Source organism: Neovison vison, chromosome 13 (assembly GCF_020171115.1).
Source record: "Neovison vison isolate M4711 chromosome 13, ASM_NN_V1, whole genome shotgun sequence".
Classification (NCBI taxonomy): Eukaryota; Metazoa; Chordata; class Mammalia; order Carnivora; family Mustelidae; genus Neogale; species Neogale vison.
Window position 1 is genome coordinate 59,913,700 of NC_058103.1, and position 24,420 is coordinate 59,938,119.

The 24,420-nt window shown below is 37.6% G+C and overlaps 1 long non-coding RNA gene across 1 annotated transcript in view; it reads right to left on the bottom strand.

Moving 5' to 3' along the window:
- Window positions 1-576: 576 nt before the first annotated feature.
- The window catches only part of LOC122893454, a 36,620-nt gene continuing 12,776 nt past the window's right edge, over window positions 577-24,420 (bottom strand). The window contains exon 3 of the long non-coding RNA XR_006381634.1: window positions 577-675. This is a non-coding gene — a long non-coding RNA (uncharacterized LOC122893454). The remainder of the gene's footprint in view (window positions 676-24,420) is intronic.

Here is a 24,420-nt window from a genome sequence, read left to right on the forward strand (position 1 = left end):
TGGCCAGCTTAGGTAATCCTTGGGCATGTGCAATGAGGCAATATCACACTACATTTAATTGTCATCTGCCACTTCCTTGCTAGACTTATTTTTTGGCATCAGGAACTGCTTTTGTTGGACTTGTCTCCCCAGTGCCTAAGAGAGCCTACCTACGGTAGGCACTCTACAGTAGGCACTCAACAAGTATTTGCTGAATGGACGAATAGACCGAGAAACAGAATTACTGTTCAGGAATGCTTGCAATATGGAAGGTCTTCTTTTTTCACAAGTAACTGCCAGATTCTCACAGTGCAGTGGTAACTTCATTAATTCATTCCGGCCGCTAAGGAGCACTAAAGAAGCAATTTACTGAACGATGCTCTAGTGACCAGAAGGAGGTAATGTGGCTAATTCCAAAAGTAATTTTCCGTACGGAGTTTACCCACAGGATAAGTATGGCTAAATACATCTTCAGACCACAGGTTGGGGAATAGTAAATTAAATCAGCAGGTTATGTCTTCCCAGACTCGTTGAAAAACCAGTCGTATATGGTGGGTGTTACCTGTTGGAAGCCAGTTTGGAAAATCTGTCATTTCCCACTCTTCCATTATCTTTATTTGAGACTTAGATGGACTTCCACATATGGACATTCATGCTGGACTCTAACATGGATTGTCAAGCTGCTCGCCAATGACCCTGGAACAATAAAGGAGGGAAATCTGAAGTTACTTTGTTCAGCTCCAAAGGTTGTGTTGTCATCTTTGGAAAACTTGCACCTATTTTAAGGATGATGGAAGGAAAAGAAAAAGTTCGGTGGGGGGGGGGGGCAGAGAGAGAGTTAGGAAGAGAAAAATGGGAAAGCTTTAAAATCTATATATTTATAAACCCAACATCACATCAGTCATTACTGCCAAAACCAGTATAACTTTGAGTCCATATTTTTTAGTAATATGAAACTCACTTGCTCTCTCTGGTCCTAATTTTGCTACTAACTATGTGATATTAAGGATATGACTTTGACCTTCGCTCCTTTTTCCATAATTTCAGAGACTAGTGTTGTTTACCCAAAGGTCCCTTCGTGTTCTGTGATGTTATAAATGTATACAAATATGGGATGCCTGGGTGGCGCAGTGTGTTATGTTAAGACTCTGCCTTCAGCTCAGGGTCATGATCTCAGGGTCCTGGGATTAAGTCCCGCATCGGGCTCTCTGCTCAGCAGGGAGCCTGCTTCTCTCTCTCTCTCTCTCTCTCTCTCTCTCTCTCTCTGCCTGCATCTCTGCCTACTTGTGATCTCTGTCAGTCAAATAAATAAATAAAATCTTTAAAAAAAAAAAAGTAGAACGTTTGGGTACTTATTTGTATAAATTTATTTATTTATTTATTTAGAAGATTTTATTTATCTATTTGGCAGAGAGAGAGAGATCACAAGTAGGCAGAGAGGCAGGCAGAGAGAAAGGGGGGAGCAGGCTCCCTGCTGAGCAGAGAGCCCGATGTGGGGCTCAATCCCAGGACCCTGGGATCATGGCCTGAGCCAAGGGCAGAGGCTCTAACCCACTGAGCTACCCTGGTGTCCCAACATCCTACTTTCTTATCTCTCTGCTTGTCTCTTAGTTAGGGAACCAAAGGTTCATGTAAAAAAGAAAAGCATTACAAACAAGCACTCACCCGGGATCTCAGAGGTTTATTTGGTTTTTGTTCACTTGCACTGGGAAGGTGCAGTTGCTTTATTCTGCTGCCAAGATCAAGGAGAGTTATTGGCACAATAACTACGTTTGAATATTAAGTGCTTTATCAATCAAATTCCCCCAGGGCTGATCTCATTCTAATAACTCACACCCTCCAACAAAAAGAAAATAAGAAAGACAGACAGACCGACGGCATTACACGGCTCTCCTGGCTGTATTGTCACATATACTTTGAATCAGTGTGTTCCCAGAGAAGGGATAAATACAGTCCAGGAAATAAATATGTGCAATAATAAATAATAAAATATGTGCAAGTCTCACCTATCCATTTATTTACCGTCCAGCATTCTATGAGAGAAACTCCGGCCAACCCTCACTGCAGCCCTTTCCTCCAATCAGAGAACAAACGTACAGGAAGGTGAGGAAGAAAGCAAGGATGATTTTGCTTTTCTGCTAAGCATTATGCATAATGCATCACCATCATTTTCTGATTTTTTTTTACTTTATTTTTGCTTTTCTAATCGATGTTATTAGTAAAAGTTATTTCTTTTAGAGTTCCAGCCTATTTTACAGAGCAAATCCTCTTCTAACATCTCAGAAGTTAGGAGCATGGGGGAATGACTCCAGAAGCTGTGCTGAAGACCTTGGACAGTGAAGGAAGTCAGCCCCTGCATTGGGACTGGCTGTGCTTTCCTCACATGGGTGTTCCTTTATAGACTTGCCCTTCAAAGCTGATTTTCTGCAATATATTAAATAACTTAAAACTCCTACATGTAGAACTTTTTAGGCATTCAGTTCCCCTATTAAAATTTGATCAATTGTAGAGTAAAAGTGACAGAATTAGGAAGATATCAAAGCTGTGAGACTTAATAAATTCTTCTACTGGTACATGTATCATTCTCCATAATAATTTTTTGAAATAGAAAAATATGAATACATTCCTGATAATATTGAGGCTTTAAATGTTTTATCTCTAAGAGGGGACGTTTCTCATCCTATCTCCCCAAATAAGCACAGGAACTCTAAGGACCCTTCACGAAAATAATCCAGCAATAAACCAGTGGTATGCTGGTCTACCCTTCTCTGATTTGTAGTATTTGCTGTAAATACTTCTCTCATGGCTAATTTAAAGCTAGCGATAATTTAATGAACAGCTTGCAAATACTTTGTTATTTGAAAATTGACTCTGCAAGTCAGCAAGAGCCAGTACAAGTGGGCTCCCGCACACCAGTGTCACATAATTAAACCGAAAAGTTCTTTGCAGAAAGTAAGCCATTTGTTCAAATAACGTAAGTCAATCAGACCCTCAGTTGTCTGAAATTGTTTCATTAATTGTGGGACAATTTCCTACTTCTAGATTGTTAGATACTGACTTCCTGAAAACGTCTCCAGAACAACCTGTTGAAAGAACAACATTGAGTGTATTGCTTAATGCAGTGCAGGAGGTCACATCTTTGAAACATTTTTAGTAGCACTTCGGAGGGAGGAGAGCAAAGATAGGCCATGCAATGAGGCTTTAGGGTACTGATTTAGGCAGGTTTTTTAATACAGGTAGATGGAGGGGAACTTGATTAGGATAAGTCAAGTTTTTGACATAAAAGTTAAGGATTGGTGAACACACCAAAGTAAGGTTTTCAAAGTGAATCTTGGAGAATAAAGTCATTTGACGTTATCTATCATCCTGAAAATATATATATATGGGTGGATATATATATATATATATATATAGTGAAATAGTGATGAGGATAAATTGAGTAGTCTAGTGCTCAGACTAATGGATTTGGGGAACGTCCCTGAAAAAAACAACAAAGTTATTTGCAATTTTATCTTCCTGGGCAAGAGTTTCCTGAATTCTTAAAATTCATTCTATTGAGTTTGATCAAACAGGAGAATGATGTTCATGAACACAGCCAAATAATAAAGTTCTGTGTGGTTGTATCAGGTTTTGGTTCCCAGAAGCAAAGGTGCATGAACCTGGAGGTTTCTCTGCAAGCAACTGGTGATTTTCTTGTCAAGACTGGGAAGGGGCAACTGGTTCTCCTCACACCTCCCCCACCTCTGCAAGTCATGGGGATAGAAACAGCTGATTACTTTGAAGACACCTGCAGAAGCCTGACAAGTATTCTAGAGCTCCAAAATATAAAAAACATCAGAGTATAGGAAGGTTAGGTATTTGCAAGCCTGCTGGAATTAGAGGATTTACAAGTAGTCCTTCCACAGAAGTGTTTCAAAATATTCTACAACTGCCCTTTCTCCACTTTGTGACATATACTAATCTCCTTTAAAAATACAGATTTCTTGGGGCGCCTGGGTGGCTCAGTGGGTTAGAGCCTCTGCCTTCGTCTCCGGTCATGGTCCCAGGGTTCTGGGATGGAGCCCCGAGTAGGACTCTGCTTGGCAGGGAGCCTGCTTCCTCCTCTCTCTGCCTGCCTCTCTGCCTACTTGTGATCTCTGTCAAATAAATAAATAAAATCTTAAAAAAAAAATACAGATTTCTCAACGCAGAGTCCCATCTAATATTTTAGTGTAATGAGTCATTATTTCATTCATTGGTTCAATCTATTCATCACTCAGTGAAAAAATAAAGTGCCTATTAACTTTCAGACTGTAGCAAGCATGCCATCACCAAGATGAACGCAATTTTTCTTGAATACCTCAGCTAAGAGGGGAAAATAGGGGGTACAGAGTATTACTCTCATGTGTTATAGAATCTCCATTACTCATGAACTTCAAATTTTAAAACTTTTTCATATGTATGAAAAAGGGAAAAGCATGTCAACCTCTCCCTCTCTTACACAATGGTTATAACTTTTATTTTAGAATAGGATACTGCATTTGCATTAGCCATGGTTGTCCTTTTGATTTTTCTTTTTGATACAGGATGATCTATCAGTATGAGTTTTTATGTAGACCTTGTTAAAAATTTTTTGTAGAACTTCAAATTCTTTTTAATTTTATAGGATTACCATCAGACAATATAACTTCAAGGATATCTATTATTCTTTGCTTTTTTTTTTAAGATTTTATTTATTTATTTGACAGAGAGAGATCACAAGTAGGCATAGAGGCAGGCAGAGAGAGAGAGGAGGAAGCAGGCTTCCTGCTGAGCAGAGAGCCCGATGTGGGACTCGATCCCAGGACCCTGAGATCATGACCTGAGCCGAAGGCAGCGGCTTAACCCACTGAGCCACCCAGGCGCCCTATTCTTTGCTTTTTTGAATTTTTAAATATTTTTTGTAGCCAAATACATGATCAATTTTTGTCATTGTTCCGTAGATGAAAAATATTTTCTCCGAACTAGGCATGCTTATTAAGTGTATTCTTGAATTATCTGTGTTCTTATTTCTGTAATAGGTGTATTGAAGTCTTCCACGCGAACGGTGTTTGCGTCTTTAATCTTCTCAAATTTCCAATAGTTTTACTTGCTGCAAAGAAGTTTTTAAGAGCTATGCCTTCCACATAAACTGTGCCTTTTATCAGAGCATTTTCCTGTTTTTAGGTTTAGCACCTTTAACATTAAATTCCACCTCCTGGGGCACCTGGGTGGCTCAGTGGGTTAAAACCTCTGCCTTTGGTTCAGGTCATGATTCCAGGGTCCTGGGACCAAGCCCCGCATCTGGCTCTCTACTCAGCAGGGAGCCTGCTTCCTCCTCTCTCTCTGCCTGCCTCTCTGCCTACTTGTGATCTCTGTCTGTCAAATAAATAAGTAAAATATTTTTTAAAAATTTTATTAAAAAAATTTTTAAAAATCCCACCTCTCTTGTTGTTAATATTCCAGTTCTGCTCCTTTTTCTTTTTTCTTTTTTTTTTTTTTAAAGATTTTTATTTATTTATTTGACAGAGAGAGATCACAAGCAGGCATAGAGGCAGGCAGAGAGAGAGAGAGAGAGAGAGAGAGAGAGAGAGGAGGAAGCAGGCTCCCTGCCGAGCAGAGAGCCCGATGCGGGACTTGATCCCAGGAACCTGAGATCATGACCTGAGCCAAAGGCAGCGGCTTAACCCACTGAGCCACCCAGGTGCCCTCTGCTCCTTTTTCTTTGCATTTGCCTGATAGTCTTTGTTTGTTCTTTATGTTCAACACTCATTTTCCTTAAGGATATGTCTTCTAAGAGTCATGTGGCCACATTTTGGGTTTTAATTCAATCTGATAGTCTCTCTTTTAGTGATAGAATACAGTGCATTTATACTTAAGTCAAATAGCTGATATTTTTATCTTATCTCTTCCAACTTTCTTATATACTTATTACTAATTTTTCATTGATGTTACTTCCTTTTCTCATTTTTTTCTGATAAAATCTTATTACTACTCATTCCACTTTTTCCTTATTAATTTGAGAGACCTTCCATTTACCTGCTCTCATAATCAAGTGCATTTGTCTCTACTGATATTTGAAATCTGATACCAAACATTATCCCCACAAACATGTTCTCCAGCTGAATAAGAAGATACTTCTACACTACTTCCTGTGCCCTCCCCTTGCCCCATGAGACATTTGAAATGCTTTTACTCTGCTCCCTCTAACCTAATTCTTGCTTTTATTGAGATAGTTTGCTAAATTTTAGTACATTTTGCTCAAGACTATTATTTGAATTTTTCTTATAGTAGGTTCCTCCCATTGCAGGAGACCTGATTTAAGCTCTTACATGCTTCCAGACAACCAATCATTTTGTATTTAATGGATAATTTAAATTGGTTCTCACTGTTTTCTCTCTTCATCTTTTCTTATTTTACTTTCAGACGTGGTTTATTTCTTATTTTATTGGAGTCTTTTATCAGGTGACATTTTTGAGAAGTAACACATGGCAGATAACAGTCTTTTTATATAAAACCAAACCTTGTTTATGAAAGGTGGGTATGTCATGCCTGATAGAATGACATTTATTCTCAGATATGACACTACATGTATGGACTCAGTTGCATAATCAATTTGCTCAATATTATTCTGGCCGAAGGAAGACAGATTTTTACTGAACCTATGCAAATTTTTTAACTATATATAGTTTTTTTTCAACACTATATATAGTGTTGAACATGAAATAAAATGTTTCCAAATTTTGAGGGTCAATAAAAATCAGATACCATTAAAATATTTACAACTAAAAAAAACAGAGTTTACTAAATTGAGAGCTAGTGATAATTTATGAACAAAAAGAAAGAAACTGCTCATATATCCATTAAAAAATGGAATGGAAAAAATAATGTTAATGACATTTCCATTATTCACAATTTAACTTTCCATATCAGTTTATTTAGTCCCAAGTAATTCATTCTTGTTCCACTGGACCTTGGACCAAAAAAAGTCTGCCTTCCTCATGTATATCTGCTTTAGGACTAGAAAGAGTCCTGAAATTCCTCATGTTGTCCATTGATAAACTCTGAAAGTTGTCTAAGCAGTGAAAGCTCAGAAGAATATATCCAACTGTCTATTCTTTCAAGTATCCACAGAATACCTGGTACGGTCCACCCCATAAGGCTCTGAAACTGTTCTTCTTTGTTGAAATACATTTTACTAACTAGTAGCTTATAGTAGAGCCTTCAGGCAAATACCTACCAGAAGCTGAAATTTGCTTAATAATGAAGTTGGATGATAAGGGTCAACTAATTACAGTGACCAATAGTATCAGGATGGAGGTAAATAATATTTTTTAATGGGGCACAGTACAAAACTATTTTTGTAAGGGTTTGATCTATGCTTTTCCTGAGAATAAAATTAATGATAAATCTCAAGGGTCTTCTCATAAAATGTACAATTTCTGAAATTTTTATATTAATATTTTATCTATACAAACTTAACAAGAGAAGATGGAGCAAGTCTTCTGATTTGACAATTATTCTCATGTAGTTCTTAAAATAGCATCAAACTAATTGTGAAATATGGAACATACCAAACACTCCTAATTATTTCGAACATTCTTCTTTATATGGTAAAATAATAAAACTTTTAAATTTTCCATGGACCCCTGATTTTCTCAAAGGTAATTTTAGCTGCCAAAGACATGCTGATTTTACTTTTCTGATTTTGGGGTCTGAATTTGGGTAGGTAAAATTGAAAGAATTATTAGAGGAGATTTTATCACCTGGTGAAGATACCATCATAGATTCTGAGACTAATACTCAGTTATCTCTATAATCAAAGTCTCAATAAAGTACCTTAAAACATATTCAACAAGATAACATGCTTTTAAGAAATTTTAGCTCTTTCACAAGTGAGAAAACTTTGCTCTGTATTTTTGCTTTTTAAAAAAAGGAAGGACATCATGAAAGTACAAAGTAGAAAAAATTATTCTAATGAGATATGAAGTCTCCACTATCTGAATAGATTTCACAGAGGGTGCAGAATAATAATTTACTACCCCTTATTAGAAGTTCTTAGACTAATTTATCATTTTAACTAGAAGAAAACTAGAATGTTTTTCATTAAGATGATATTTGGCAGTAAAAACTTCACAAGCTCCTTTTTGTTCCTTAAATTATCATGAATAAATTCTTCAAAACAGGAAAAACTTTGCCAAAATTTTAATACATTACATAGCTTCTTTTCAGACTTAGTTATTATAATTCAAGTCAAATGAAATTCTCTTGCCTTAAATTCTCTACAACTTGCTATACACACACTCAGATTTTATCCCTCACTATTTTCTCTTATATTCTGGAACAAAGTGACATTTAACTTAGGATAAATCACTTTTTTTTTTCTTGAAAAACAGAAGTACTTCCATGACTATATTTCCCTCTCGCTGTGGCTTCCACTATAGTCTCAAGCACCCATATTAATTATAACTTCTAACTAAAATAACTTCTATTTTGCAAAGCAAACTAAAAGATAGAAATCTGAGAAATGTATCATATTTAAAGATTTTATCAGTCTACAAAATTCATGAATACTGGTAACAAAACTTTCTCCAGCTATACATACCTTTCACACCTTCAAAACGGGCAAAAATAAAATGTTCATTAACATGAAGATCACAAAGATATAGCCACTTTTTGGTGTATCAAAATCATATACAAAAGGATATGAACTTGAAATTATGTTTAACAATTAAGGTTTTAGTATCAATACTTATAAATTATCTGTATATCCAATGATTATCTACTGATTAATGGAAAATTTTAATTCCAAGGTTTTAAGTTGCCTACAGATCTTGGAAATGATGTTCAAACATAAGTTCAAAGACTTATAACAAATATAATTATTGCTATAAAAATGTCCTCAGAGATATGAAGACAAATTTACATTTTTATAATCTTAAGTACTATGTATCTGCAATGTTAGCTTATTTGGTTAGTAAGCCAAAGCAGGAAGTTTAGGAAGTTCATACCATTCACATTAAACTAGTCTTCTCATGAGAAAACATAGTCAAATCATCTTTTATATATATATGCTATATTGAACACTGATAAAGAAAATTATTAAACTGGTCTAACTTGTAAAGAGTCACCTTCATTATGTGAGCCTGGATTCTTATTATGTCCTGGGCTAGCAGTTTATATAATGATATTTTTTTCCTCAAAAGCCTAGTACATTTACAATAAAATTAGTTTCAAGGCCTGAAGTCATTTGTTTCATATTTGCCATGGTTCTCACATTGTGGAGAATTCCACAGTGTTTGTTTCATGAAGGTTATATCTACTGCTATTCACCATATTTGCAATTAAGGTGGCAGTTTAGAAAATCCATTTAAAAATAATAAACAGGTCGAGAGTCAAGATGGCAGAGGAGTAGCAGACTGAGATGACATCAGGTCACAGGAGTTCAGCTAGATAGTCTTCAAATCATTCCAAACACCTACAAACCCAAGAGGAGATCAAAAAGAAGAAGAGCAGCAATTCTAGAAACAGAAACTCGACCACTTTCTGAAAAGTAGTACTTATGGAGAAGTGAATCTGAAGCAACGGGAAGATAGACCATGGCGGGAGGAGCCAGCTCCCAGCAAGTGGTGGATCAACAACAGAGCACAAAATCTAAACTTTTAGAAATCTGCTCCACTGAAGGACATCACTCCAGAGGCTAAGCAGGGATGGAGCCCTTGCAGGAGCGGTGTGGTCTCAGCTACTGCAGAGTCACAGAAGGGTCGGGGGTGTCTGAGTGTAGCAGAGCTTACAGGTATCACGGCAGGAAAGCCGACTACAGAGACAAAGCCAAGGAGTGAGCGCTCAGCTTGGGGTTACCTTAAACTGTGATCCACGGCACTCTTTGAGCAGTGATCCCACAAGTAGCAGATCTGGGGAGACCCACCTTCCTCCACCAAAGAGCAGAGCAGCATGAATCTGCTGGGTTTGGAGACTCCAAATGGGGCTATGTGCCAGAGACAGAAACAGTCAGTCACAGGCTGGGTGAGCTCAGAGTGTGGCCAGAGACCAGGGTGACGTGAGTGATTGAGCACTTTTCTCTGAGAGTTCACTGAGGAGTGGTGCCCCAAGCTCTCAGCAACTCCAGGCCAGAGATTGGGAGGTCGCCATTTTCATTCCCATCCTCCAGAACTCTACAGAAAGCATTCAGGGAAAAAAAGCCCCCGAGTGAACCCAAGTAAATTACTTAGCCCGGCCCCTGGCAAGGGCAGTGCCATTCCACCTCCAGCAAAGATATTTGAGAATCACTACAACAGGCCCCTCCCAAAGAAGATCAGCAAGAAAAACCAGCCAAGACCAAGCTCACTGATCAAGGAGAACAGCAGAATTCCAGAGGAGAGGAAAGCAAAGCATGGATTTCATGGCTTTCTCCCCATGATTCTTTAGTCTTGCAAAGGTAATTAAATTTTTTAAATTTTATTTTTTTCTTATTCTATTTTTTAAACTTTTCCTCTTTCCTCTTTTAATGTTTGTTAACTAGTTTATCTTAACAATACCTTTCTTTAAAAAAAAATCTTTTTAAACCTTCATTATCTTAGTCATATTATATCTAACCTTATTTTTTGTTTACATATAGGATTTTTTCTTCTAAAAAGTTTTGGGATACAACTTCTTCTAATAAATCAAAATATACCCTAAATCAAGCACAGGGCTTTGTTCTAGTCTCCAGCCTGAGCAAATTCTCTCCACTTTCTTTTTTTTTCCTTTCCCAATCAACTTATCAATTCCTTTTTTAGAATTTTTTTTATTTCATCTTTACAGTCATATTCTATCCTTTTATCATGTTTACCCTTATTTTTGTGTATTTCTTTCTTTAAAATTTTGGGAGGTAGTTTATTCTAAGAGACAAAAATACAACCAAACAAGTGGGTGGCTCTGTTCTATTCACCAGTCTAATATATATTTTTAATTTTTTTCCCTTTTTCTCCCCCCAATTTTGGGTCTCTTCTGACTTGGTTGACATACATTTTTCTCGGGTCTTTGCCACTCTTGTACTATTTTATTCTCTCGTTCAGATATTCTTATCTGGATAAAATGACAAGGTGGACAAACTCACCACAAAAAAAAAAAAAAAAAACAAGAGGCATACTAAAGGTTAGGGACCTAATCAATATGGCCATCGGTAATATGTCAGAGCTAGAGTTCAGAATGATAATTCTCAAAGTGCTGCCAGACTCAAAAAAGACATGGAAGATATTAGAGAGACACTGTCTGGAGAAATAAAAGAACAATAATCTAACAAAGCTGAAATCAAAAAAGCTATTAATGAGGTGCAATAAAAAATGGAGGCTCTTACTGCTAGGATAAATGAGGCAGAAGAAAGAATCAGTGCTATGGAAGACCAAATGAAGGGGAATAAAGAAGCTGAGCAAAAAAGAGACAAACAACTACTGGATCACGAGAGGAGAATTCAAGAGATAAGTGATACCGTAAGATAAAACAATATTAGAATAATTGGGTGAGATTTCAGAAGAAGAAGAAAGAGAGAGGGGGACAGAAGGCATATTGGAGCAAATTATAGTAGAGAATTTCCCTGTTATGGAAAGGGAAAAAGCATCAAAATCCAGAAGGGACAGAGAACCCCCCTCACAATCAATAAAAATAGGTCCACACCCCGTCATCTAATAGTAAAACTTACAAGCCTTGGTGACAAAGAGAAAATCCTGAAAGCAGCTCAGGACAAGAAATCTGTAACATGCAATGGTAAAAATATTGATTGGCAGCAGACTTACCCACAGAGACCTGGCAGGCCAGAAAGAACTGGCATGATATATTCAGAGCATTAAATGAGAAAAACTGGCAGCCAAGAATACTATATCCAGCTAGGCAATCACTGAAAATAAAAGAGATAAAAAGCTTCCAGGACAAACAAAAACTAAAAGAATTTGAAAACACCAAACCAGCCCTAAGGGAAATATTGAAAGTGGTCCTCCAAGCAAAGAGAGAGTCTAAAACTAGTAGACCAGAAAGGAACAGAGACAATATACAGTAACAGTCACCTTACAGGCAATACAATGGCACTAAATTCATACCTCTCAATAGTTATCCTGAATGTAAATCAGCTAAATGCCCCAATCAAAAGACACAGGGTATCAGAATGGATAAAAAAAACAAAACCCATTAATATGCTGTCTACAAGAAACTCATTTAAAACCCAAAGACACCTCCAGACTTAAAGTGAGGAGTAGAAAACAATTTACCATGCTAATGGACATCAAAAGAAAGCTGGGGTGGCAATCCTTATATCAAATCAATTAGATTTTAAGCCAAAGATGATAATAAGAGATGAGGAAGGACACTATATCATACTCAAAGGTTCTGTCCAACAAGAAGATCTAATAATTTTAAATATCTATGCCCCTAACATGGAAGCAGCCAACTATTTAAGCTAATTAATACCGAAATCAAGGAAACACATCGGCAAAAATACACTAATAGTAGAGGACATTAACACCTCCTACACTGAAATGGACAGATCATCCCAGGAAAAGATCAACAAGGAAAGAAAGGCCTTAAAGGACACACTGGACCAGATGGACATCACAGATATACTCAGAACATCCCATCCCAAAGCAACAGAATATACATTCTTCTCTAGTGCACACAGAAAATTCTCCAGAATGGATCACATTCTGGGCCACAAATCAGGTCTCAACTGGTACCAAAAGATTGGGATCATTCCCTGCATATTTTCAGACCACAATGCTCTGTAGCTAGAACTCAATCACAAGAGGAAAGTTGGAAAGAACTCAAATACATGGAGGCTAAAAAGCATTCTACTAAAGAATGAATGGGTCAACCAGGAAATTAAGAAGAATGAAAAAATTCATGGAAACAAATGATAATGAAAGCACAACTATTCAAAATCTGTGGGACACAGCAAAGTCAGTCTTGAGAAGAAAGTATACAGCAATACAAGCCTTTCTCAAGAAACAAGAAAGGTCTCAAGTACACAACCTAACCCTACACCTAAAAGAGCTGGAGAAAGAACAACAAAGAAAGCCTAAACCCAACAGAGAAGAGAAATAATAAAGATCAGAGCAGAAAATCAATAAAACAGAAACCAAACGAGCAGTAGAACAGATCAACAAAACTAGGAGCTGGTTCTTTGAAAGAATTCATAAAATTGATAAATCCCTCACCAGACTTCTCAAAAAGAAAAGAGAAAGCACCCAAATAAATAAAATCATGAATGCAAAAGGAGAGATCACAACCAATACCAAAGAAATACAAACAATTATAAGAACATATTATGAGGGGCGCCTGGTGGCTCAGTGGGTTAAAGCCTCTGCCTTCAGCTCAGGTCATGATCTCAGGGTTTTGGGATCAAGCTCCGCATCAGGTTCTCTGCTCAGCGAGGATCCTGCTTCCTCTTCTCTCTCTGCCTGCCTCTTTGCCTACTTGTGATCTGTCTGTCAAATAAATAAATAAAATCTTAAAAAAAAAACATATTATGAGCAACGATATGCCAACAAATTTGACAATCTGGAAGAAATGGATGCATTCCTAGAGCTGTATAAACTACCAAAAACTGAACCAGTAAGAAACAGAAAGCCTGAACAGACCCATAACCAACAAGAAGATTGAAGCAGTCATCAAAAATCTCCCAACAAACAAGAGCCCAGGGCCAGACACTTCCCAGGGGAATTCAACCAAACATTTAAAGAAGAATTAAAACCTATTCTCCTGAAACTGTTTCAAAAAATAGAAAACTATTTGGAAAATAATGGAAAAATTGGAAAATAATGGAAATATTTTGGAAATAATGGAAAACTTCCAAACTCATTTTATGAGGCCAGCATTACCTTGATCCCAAAACCAGACAAAGACCACATCAAAAAAGAAAACTACAGATCAATATCCTTGATGACTATAGATGCAAATCTGAGAATTACAGACCAATATCCTGATGAACACAGATGGCAAATCTTGCCATTTGCACCAAAATACTAGCCAATAGGATCCAACAGTACATTAAAAGGATTATTCACACAATCAAACAAGATTTATTCCAGGGCTGCAAAGTTGGTTCAACATCCACAAATCAATCAATGTGATATAATACATTAATAAAAGAAAGAATAAGAACCATAGGATACTCTCAATAGATGCTGAAAAAGCATTTGATAAAGTACAGCATCCTTTCTTGAGCAAAACTCTTCAAAGTATAGGAATAGAAGGTACAAACCTCAATATCATCAAAGCCATCTATGAAAAACCCACAGCAAATATAATTCTCAATGGGGAAAAACTGAGAGCTTTTCCCCTAAGGTCAAGAACATAGCAAGGGTGTCCACTAACAGCACCGCTATTCAACATAGTACTAGAAGTCCTAGCCTCAGCAATCAGACAACAAAAAGAAATTAAAGGCATCCAAATTGGCAAAGAAGAAGTCAAACTATCACTATTTGCAGATGATATGATACTTTATGTGGAAAACTGAAAAGACTCCACTCCAAAACTGCTAGAACTTATACAGGAATTCATTAAAGTGTCAGGATACAAAATCAATGCACAGAAATCAGTTGCATTTTTATATACCAATAGCAAGACAGAAAAGAAAAATTAAGGAATTGATCCCATTTACAATTGCACCCAAAACTATAAGATAACTAGGAATAAACCTAACCAAAGAGGTAAAGAATCTGTACTCAGAAAACTATAAAGCACTCATGAAAGAAATTGAAGAAGACACAAAGAAATGGAAAAACATTTCACGCCCATGGATTGGAAGAACAAATATTGTGAAAATGTCTATGCTACCTAAAGCAATCTACACACTTAATGCAATCCCATCAATTTTTTTTCAAAGAAATGGAACAAATAACCCTAAAATTTATATGGAACCAGAAAAGACCTTGAATAGCCAGAGGAATGTTGAAAAGAAAAGCCAAAATTGGTGGCAATACAACTCTAGAATTTAAGCTCTATTACAAAGCTGTAATCATCAAGACAGTATGGTACTGGCACAAAAATGGGACACATAAATCAATGCGACAGAATAGAGAGCCCAGAAATAGAACCTCAACTCTATGGTCAACTAATTTTTGACAAAGCAGGAAAGAATGTCCAATGGAAAAAAGACAGCCTCTTCAACAAATGGTATTGGGAAAATTGAACAGCCACAGGCAGAATAATAAAACTGGACCATTTGCTTATACCACACACAAAAATAGACTCAAAATGATGACAGACATCAATGTAAGACAAGAATCCATCAAAACCCTTGAGGAGAACACAGGCAGCAACCTCTTCAACCTCAGCCGCAGCAACTTCTTCCTAGAAATATCACCAGGTGAGGGAAGCAAGGGCAAGAATGAACTATTGGGACTTCATCAAGATCAAAAGCTTTTGCACAGCAAAGGAAACAGTTAACAAAACCAAAAGACAACTGACAGAACAGGAAAAGATATTTGCAAATGACATATCAGATAAAGAGCTAGTATCCAAAATCTTTAAAGAATTTATCAAACTCAACACCCAAGGAACAAATAATCCAATCAAGAAATGGGCAAAGGACATGAACAGACATTTCTATAAAGAAGACATCCAGATGGCCAACAGACACATGAAAAACTGCTCCACATCACTGGGCATCAGGGAAATATAAATCAAAACCACAATGAGATACCACCTCACGCCAGTCAGATGGTTAAAATTAACAAAGCAGGAAGTGACAGATGTTGGCAAGGATTCGGAGAAAGGGGAACCCTCCTACACTGTTGGTGGGAATGCAAGCTGGTGCAGCCACTCTGGAATACAGCATGGAGGTTCCTCAAAAAGTTGAAAATAGAGCTACCCTATCACCCAGCAATCACATTACTGGGTATTTACCCTAAAGATACAAATGCAGTGATCTGAAGGGGCATCTGCACCTGAATGCTTATAGCAGCAATGTCCACAATAGCCAAACTATGGAAAGAATCTATATGTCCATCAACAGATGAATGGATAAAGAAGATGTGAAATATATATATATACACACACACACATACATACATACAATGGAATACTATGCAGCTATCAAAAGAAATGAAGGGGCACCTGGGTGGCTCAGTGGGTTAAGCCTCTGCCTTCTGCTCAGGTCATGATCTCAGGGTCCTGGGATTGAGCCCCACATCAGGCTCTCTGCTCAGCAGGGAACCTGCTTTCCCCTCCCCCGCTTCTCTCTCTGCCTGCCTCTCTGCCTACTGGTGATCTCTCTGTCAAAAGAAAAAAAGAAAAGAAAAGAAAAGAAATGAAATCTTGCTATTTGCAACAACATGGATGGAACTAGAGGGTATTATGCTGAGCGAAATAAGTCAAGCAGAGAAAGACAATTATCATATGATCTCCCTGATATGAGGAATTTGAGAGGCAGAGTTGGGGGTTTGGGGGGTAGGGAAGGAAAACATGAAACAAGATGGGATTGGAGGGAGACAAACCATAAGAGACCCTTAATCTCACAAAACAAACTGAGGGTTGCTGGGGGGAAGGGGTTGGGAGAGGGTGGTTGGGCTATGGACATTGGGGAGGATATGTGCTATGGTGAGTGCTGTGAAGTGTGTAAGCCTGATGATACACAGACCTGTACCCCTGGGGCAAATAATACATTATATGTTAATTAAAAAAAGAAAAGACCCAAAGAAGAAAAAGTTAAGAAACCAGAAAATAGTTCCAGGAGTTCCAATAGCCATCTAATGAGAAAACCAAAGAGAAAACAAAGAAAAAGTGGGAGTGAGTGGTTAGAGAAGTGGTTAACAAAGTAAGTAAATAATAAAATTTCCCAGAAAAAAATAATAATAAACAGGTTAACATAAATAGAATTTTAAATTTTAAATGACTCTATTTCTTATATTTTTTCTAAAACCAAAAAATTAGAAGGGTGGAATTGTTTTACAGTTTTGAAAATATCTGGCTTAAATTTTTTTTCTAATTTTAAAAATATCTGGCTTTGAAAATGCCTGGGTTACAAGAAAACAGCTGAGTTTTCATACTTGCTTCTACATTCAATCCGTTGAGAAATGTTCTGATTGAAGCATATGAGGAAAATCTGGCCTATACAGGTTAGGAAGGAGAGGACCTCTCAGAACTCTGGAAGGGTCTTCCTTAGACCACCCTTTAACAACGGCAGATTTCAAACAGTATATGTTAGCCAACGTCATTTTCCCATCCTAATCTAGTACATACGTCACATATAAAACTGAAATAAATATTTCACATAAAAATACTTCCTTAAGGAAAAACAAAATTCATTTTTTTATTTTCTGTGAATTCTGGGAATATTTAGTTTGTATCAGCATCTTATATATGCCTAAAAACCAATAAGAACAGGTTTCTTTTAATTTAATAGACCTGGCAATCTAATTTATTAACTGTCCAGAAGCAAGAAGGTATTTCATAGTCACCCCCAAGAGATAAAGGTTTTTCTGAATCACAAACACACAAACACATAACTTTTGGCCCAGTTGTATGACTTTAGCTGCAGACAAAAGTAAATCCAGAAACACAAAAACTCACCAGTTTAGATCTGAAAAGCTGCTGTCTTTCCCAATGGTCACAAAATACTTTTCAATTTTTTTTTTTTTTTGAGCTCACAAGGAGGCAAACACAAAAAGATGAACAAATCAAATTTATCATACTCCACCCTTCAGAGTCTAAATCTCCATCATCCATTTGACAGAAATCACCAGTGGTCAGAACATAAAACCAAATTCCCAGCTATTGCTGCCACCAATGGGGCATGATTTTATTGACCATGTAGGAACCAGAGAAAAGCAAAACCACAAAATCAATACAGAGAAAGAAAGAAACGAGAAACAGAGCATCAGCCAAGTTAAACTTCCATTGCTGCTTGGCATCTACTCCAGGGGGCCAATAAAAGACAGCCATGAGTGAGCATAAGCAGCTCATAAGGTAACTTTTCCAGCAAAGCAGGTCTTCAGTTGAGTGCACTTGGGCATTTCAGTGGATGATCTCCAAAACTATTACAAGGATCATTTTCAAAATGGTAAAACCATGATTCTCGTGCAAGTCAACATGAGCACTTGTCAGTGATTTTTTTAAACTCCTTAAATAAGGAGAAAACCACTAAAATATGTTTTGTAAGGTTCAATGAGAATTCAAGAAGGTAAGTATATACAGGTAACTTAATAAAGGAATGTTCAGATAAAATTGCTGGGTATATTAAAAAGAAACCTGTTTAATGTCTTACAGTACCCTACACTGTATCCTGTGGGGTTATGTGTTCTATCACACAGAAATTACTTTGTCTCTCCCAAACAAAAATCAACACCTCACCCTCAGCCAGTACAGACATGTAGAATAGCTCAGTTAAAAGAAAGTCAAGCCCAACACTGCATGGAAAAATCACCCAACAAACTCTTCTACCCATTTTCAACTTTAGGACTATTTTTTTCTGACAGTTCACACCATGCCTCGGTACATCCTTTTTTAGGCACGCTACTGGACCTGGTGAGCCCTTTCAGTGTGCAGTTGGCTCTCTTTTTCAAATTTGGGACATTTCATACTACTATTTATTGACTCTCTTTCTTCAGTTCCTCTTTTTCCTTCTGGAACTCCTACAATGAATATAATGGGTCTTATGGATCCAACTTTCTTTTCCCTAATGATTTCCTTTTCTTGATATTTTTCTACAAATTTCTATCTCAAAAATTATCTTCTCCTCCAGATCTGCCATTGAATCAATTTAGTTCTACTTACAGAGAGTCTTGTTTGTGCTACTCTTGCATCTCCTTAAATACTCTGATTTTTTTGTTCTTGCTTAAGTTATCTTCTGTCTCTTCCTACAACTCTGTTTTGCCAAGCAAGCATTCTATTTGTACTGACTACTCACCTTTCTTTTGCAAGATCCCTTAGATCAGCTGTTATTTTGTTATCATTGTTGATTCATTGGAGGTCATGTCTGATGCTCTCCCAGCTTGCTGCCTGGGAAGACTCGGGCCACTCTTTCAGCTAATTCTTGGCCTGCCATGGGCTGGAATATCTGGCATATTTATACAAAGCTGATCTTGAACCTCCTTCTCCCTGTCTGGCAGAGTGTGAGGGACACAGTCCTCTGCAAGCCAAGCTCTTCCCAAGAGCCACTGCTTCATCAGAAGGGTCTCTGGTGTCGCTTTCCCAAGGGCTTACCCAGCCCACAGGGAAGAAAGGCCCCACCCACTCTTCTCACCCGGATTCCCACAGCCCCAAGACCTCACTTGGATCCAGCAACCTGTGAGTTCTACCAACCACGTGGTTCTGGAGAGGCAAACAGATTAGAGTTGGGCATGGAGGCCAAGGAAGTAAGGATTCACTCATCTGAATCAGGATTCAGGATTCAGGATTCACTCCTGATTCTTCTTCATTGATGTTACCTGTAACCCCCCAAAGCTGCTGCTGATGTTAGCCCATGACGTTGTATGTAGCAGTGGGGAAACGGGGAGGAAGCAGTAAGCTGGAGGTTGTTCTTAAAATCAACAGGAAGCCTGGGAAAATTAAACTGTATGGAACTAGGAAGGCCAAACTGTCTTTATTAAGCTTGAAAGAAGCAAAGTGGTCATGTCTAGATTCCCTACATTGCCAAATCTCAGGCTGGCATTAGACACTACCACTTGTGTATCAGTCAATGAACTTGTTAGCTTAGGTTCTTTAGTTATTTTTGTTGAATTTCTACACTTAAGAGGGTAGATTGTTTAAAGAAAGGGTCAAGTCTAAAGCCATACTGAGCCATACTGAGCCAGGACAGACCATTTGGTGAAATGCAGGAAAGTTAAAACAGGCTTGCACAGAAGGAAGAAGCTGTTCTGGATTCATGCTATTGGAATTCTTTTTGAAATTGCTTGTCTTTTTCTCCTGTGCATCTGTTGCAAGAAAAAGGACCTGGGGCTACATCATAATGGACGGTCCTTCTCCCAAACCCCTCCCCCCAGCAACCCACAGTTTGTTTTGTGAGATTAAGAGTCACTTATGGTTTGTCTCCCTCCCTATCCCATCTTGTTTCATGGATTCTTCTCCTACCCACTTAAGCCCCCATGTTGCATCACCACTCCCTCATATCAGGGAGATCATATGATAGTTGTCTTTCTCCGCTTGACTTATTTCGCTAAGCATGATACGCTCTAGTTCCATCCATGTTGTCGCAAATGGCAAGATTTTGTTTCTTTTGATGGCTGCATAGTATTCCATTGTGTATATATACCACATCTTCTTGATCCATTCATCTGTTGATGGACATCTAGGTTCTTTCCATAGTTTGGCTATTGTGGACATTGCTGCTATAAACATTCGGGTGCACGTGCCCCTTTGGATCACTACGTTTGTGTCTTTAGGGTAAATTCCCAGTAGTGCAATTGCTGGGTCATAGGGCAGTTCTATTTTCAACATTTTGAGGAACCTCCATGCTGTTTTCCAGAGTGGTTGCACCAGCTTGCATTCCCACCAACAGTGTAGGAGGGTTCCCCTTTCTCCGCATCCTCGCCAGCATCTGTCATTTCCTGACTTGTTCATTTTAGCCATTCTGACTGGTGTGAGGTGATATCTCACTGTGGTTTTGATTTGTATTTCCCTGATGCCGAGTGATATGGAGCACTTTTTCATGTGTCTGTTGGCCATCTGGATGTCTTCTTTGCAGAAACGTCTGTTCATGTCCTCTGCCCATTTCTTGATTGGATTATTTGTTCTTTGGGTGTTGAGTTTGTTAAGTTCTTTATAGATTTTGGACACTAGTCCTTTATCTGATATGTCGTTTGCAAATATCTTCTCCCATTCTGTCAGTTGTCTTTTGGTTTTGTTAACTGTTTCCTTTGCTGTGCAAAAGCTTTTGATTTTGATGAAATCCCAAAAGTTCATTTTTGCCCTTGCTTCCCTTGCCTTTGGCGATGTTCCTAGGAAGATGTTGCTGTGGCTGAGGTCGAAGAGGTTGCTGCCTGTGTTCTCCTCAAGGATTTTGATGGATTCCTTTCTCACATTGAGGTCCTTAATCCATTTTGAATCTATTTTTGTGTGTGGTGTAAGGAAATGGTCCAATTTCATTTTTCTGCACGTGGCTGTCCAATTTTCCCAACACCATTTATTGGGGAGGGTATGTGCTTTTGGGTAAATTGGAAGGCATGATGAACCATGAGAGACTATGGACTCTGAAAAACAATCTGAGGGGTTTGAAGTGGCGGGGGGGTGGGAGGTTGGGGTGCCAGGTGGTGGGTATTATAGAGGGCACAGCTTGCATGGAGCACTGGGTGTGGTGAAAAAATAATGAATACTGTTTTTTTGAAAATAAATAAATTGGAAAAAAAAATAAAATAAAATAAAAGAACACTCCCTAAAAACACACACACACACAAAAAAAATGGACGGTCCTCATCCTAGAAGGCCTGGGTCCAGATGCCATAGACCAGCACTTCTTCAGGCCTTAGAACAAACTCTTCTCCTCTCTGATTTTAGGACAGTCATACTTGAGTTTCTTTCCTCTTTTTGCCCACTGTGTGCTGAAATCCAGTGAGCTGGTATTAGTGTGTGGCTTAGGGGACACCAATAAGGTCTCTTGGCTATTTCGTCATGGTCGTTGTGGGTTTTGTATTTATTACCATGTATCTCAATGACTTAGGTCTGACTCCTCTGGATTAAAAACATCTCATGACATATTGTGTTACAGCTCAGCTCCCAAGGAAACTAGATTTAAGTTTGGAGTTAAACTTCCAGGATTTATAGGCTTTCTGTACCTGAATTTCTCTCTTGCACATCACCCTTTTCACTCTGATGCCATTAGAAGACCGATCACAAATTATGGTCTACTTAAGATAATAAGCCCTGCTTTGTAAAGGTGGGGAATGACATATCCTTTTGGATTACATAAGGCAACTCTAATGGCCCTTTAAAGATTTTATAGCTCTGTAAAGAAGAGACAAACCTGAAGCATTATCAATATGATTAGTACCTAGAAATGGGTTCAGAGACTCTATTGCCTTGTTCCCATCTGATGTCCACATCTGATTATTCACAGATGCAATAAGAAAACAAACCTGGTTGAATATTTGAACAGTACCTGATTCTGTTTTTCACCTTTGTAAACAGAAAATATTGCTTGTTTTTGTTCTAATTGATTTGCAGCTTTAATATCTTGTTTATAAAGATAGAAAAACAAAGAGAGAATATAAAAGTCACCCATGGTCTCAATAACTAGTTAACCTCTGTTAACATTTGCAGAATTCACTTTTAGTCTTACATATATATATATGTCCAAAGAGCTCATTTATATCTATATTTTCATTTTATTTAATTATCTGAGCAACCTAGAGCTAATTTTTCATTAACAATCATTTTTTTCAAAATCATGTGAACTAATATTATTTTCTAATTATAAAATCCAATAGTGGCATAAATATTAGTTTAATGCTCTTTTATTTCCCAATCTTTGCCAGTAAACCCAAGAATACGCACCTGAAAAATCATGGTATTGTTTTTTGTCCTTTTATTTTTTTGTTTTTGTATTTCATTTGGGTACCAATTTAAAACTATTAGCTGGGCCCCACTTTACAAATGTGTCTGACCTCAGTATTCTCATCATGGTCCTTTAGGACAATCTGGGTTTTATAACCTTGCAAGTAACCTGTTTGTTTTTCTTGCTTGAAAACTTTAAATTGTTTTTATACTAGAAATTCACATTTTTTTTAAAAGATTTTATTTATTTATTTGACAGAGAGAGATCTCAAGTAGGCAGAGAGGCAGGCAGAGAGAGAGAGGAGGAAGCAGGCTCCCTGCTGAGCAGAGAGCCCGATGCAGGACTCAATCCCAGGACCCTGAGATCATGACCTGAGCCGAAGGCAGCGGCTTAACCCACTGAGCCACCCAGGCGCTTGAAAACTTTAAATTGTTTTTATACTAGAAATTCACATTTTCACCAGTATATATGTAAGACTCCCCAACTTCATTTATCCTGCCTGGAACATTTTCCTAGGTCTATAGTATAAGGTAATTTTTTAGATCCAGAAACTTTCTTTATATATCTTTGGTTATATACTTAATTACTGTTTTTACTCTTCTCATTCAGTCTCTTTCTTAAGGGCACCAATTATTCATAGCTTTATATTCTATCTCCCAATCTATCACTTCTTTTTATAGTTTTCTTTTTTTCTACACTACATAAAAGATTCTGAATTAACTAACTCCAATACAGATTTTAATTCTGCAATGGAGTTTTAATTTCTATGGTTTTTTTTTCTTAATTATGGCCGTTCTCTTTTGATCTTTATCAAGACCCCCTTCAAATACTCTTTCATAGATTTTTTTTGTCTTTTAATGACTCAAAGCATGTGCATCCTAAATTTCCTTCTTTTACTATTATGAACATTCACACTTTTTTTATATAACAATACAAATTTATTACCCTTCCAGTTTCTGTAGGTTAGAAGTCTGACATGGTCTCGTGGGGCTAAAATCAAGCAGAGCTGTGTTCCTCCTGGAGGCTCTAAAGGAGAACCTGTTTCCTTGACTTTTCCAGCTTCTAGATACTGTCTGCATTCCTGTCTGCATTCCTGCATGGCTTTTCCATTCAACTTCAAAGCCAACACTGTAGGATCTTCAAATGTCTCTTTCACCATTTCACTGAAATTCTTGCTTCCTTCTTTCTGTCTCTCTTTTCTTAATTTGAGTAGAGTTGACACACAATGTTACACTAGTTTCAGGTGCACGACATAGTGATTCCATGGGTCTATGCATTATGTTCACCACAAGCGTAGCTGCCATCTGTCCCCATACATCACTATGACAGTATAATTGGCTACTTCTCAAGCTGTGACTTTTACTCCCCTGACTTATTCACTCATAACTGGAAGCCTGTATCTCCCCCTCCCCTTCACCCATTTTGCCCAACCCCTTGTCCCCACTTCCCTCTGGCATCCATCAATTTGTTCTTTGTATTTATAGGCCTGATTCTGCTTTTTGCCTATTTGTTCATTCATTGTTGTTTCAGAGTCCACATATAAGTGAAATTATATGGTACTTGTCTTTCTCAGTCTGACTCAATTTCACTTAGCATACTACCCTCTAGATCCATCCATGTTGTCTCAAATGGCACAATCTCATCCTTTTTTATGAATGCCTAAGGTTCCACTGTGTACATATACCGCATCTTCTTTATACATTAGTCTACTGATGGACACTTAAGTTGTTTCCATATCTTGGCTATTGTTAATAATGCTGCAACAAACATAGAGGTGCATTTGTCTTTTCATATTAATTTTTTCCTTTTCTTTGGGTACATACCCAATAGTGAAATATTGGATCACTAATATTTGTTGATATTTCCATTTTTAGTGTTTTTTTTTTTTAGGAACTTCCATATTGCTTTCCACAATGGCTGTACCAGTTTGCATTTCCACCAGTAGTGTAGGATTCCTTTTTCTCCACATCCTCACCAACACTTGT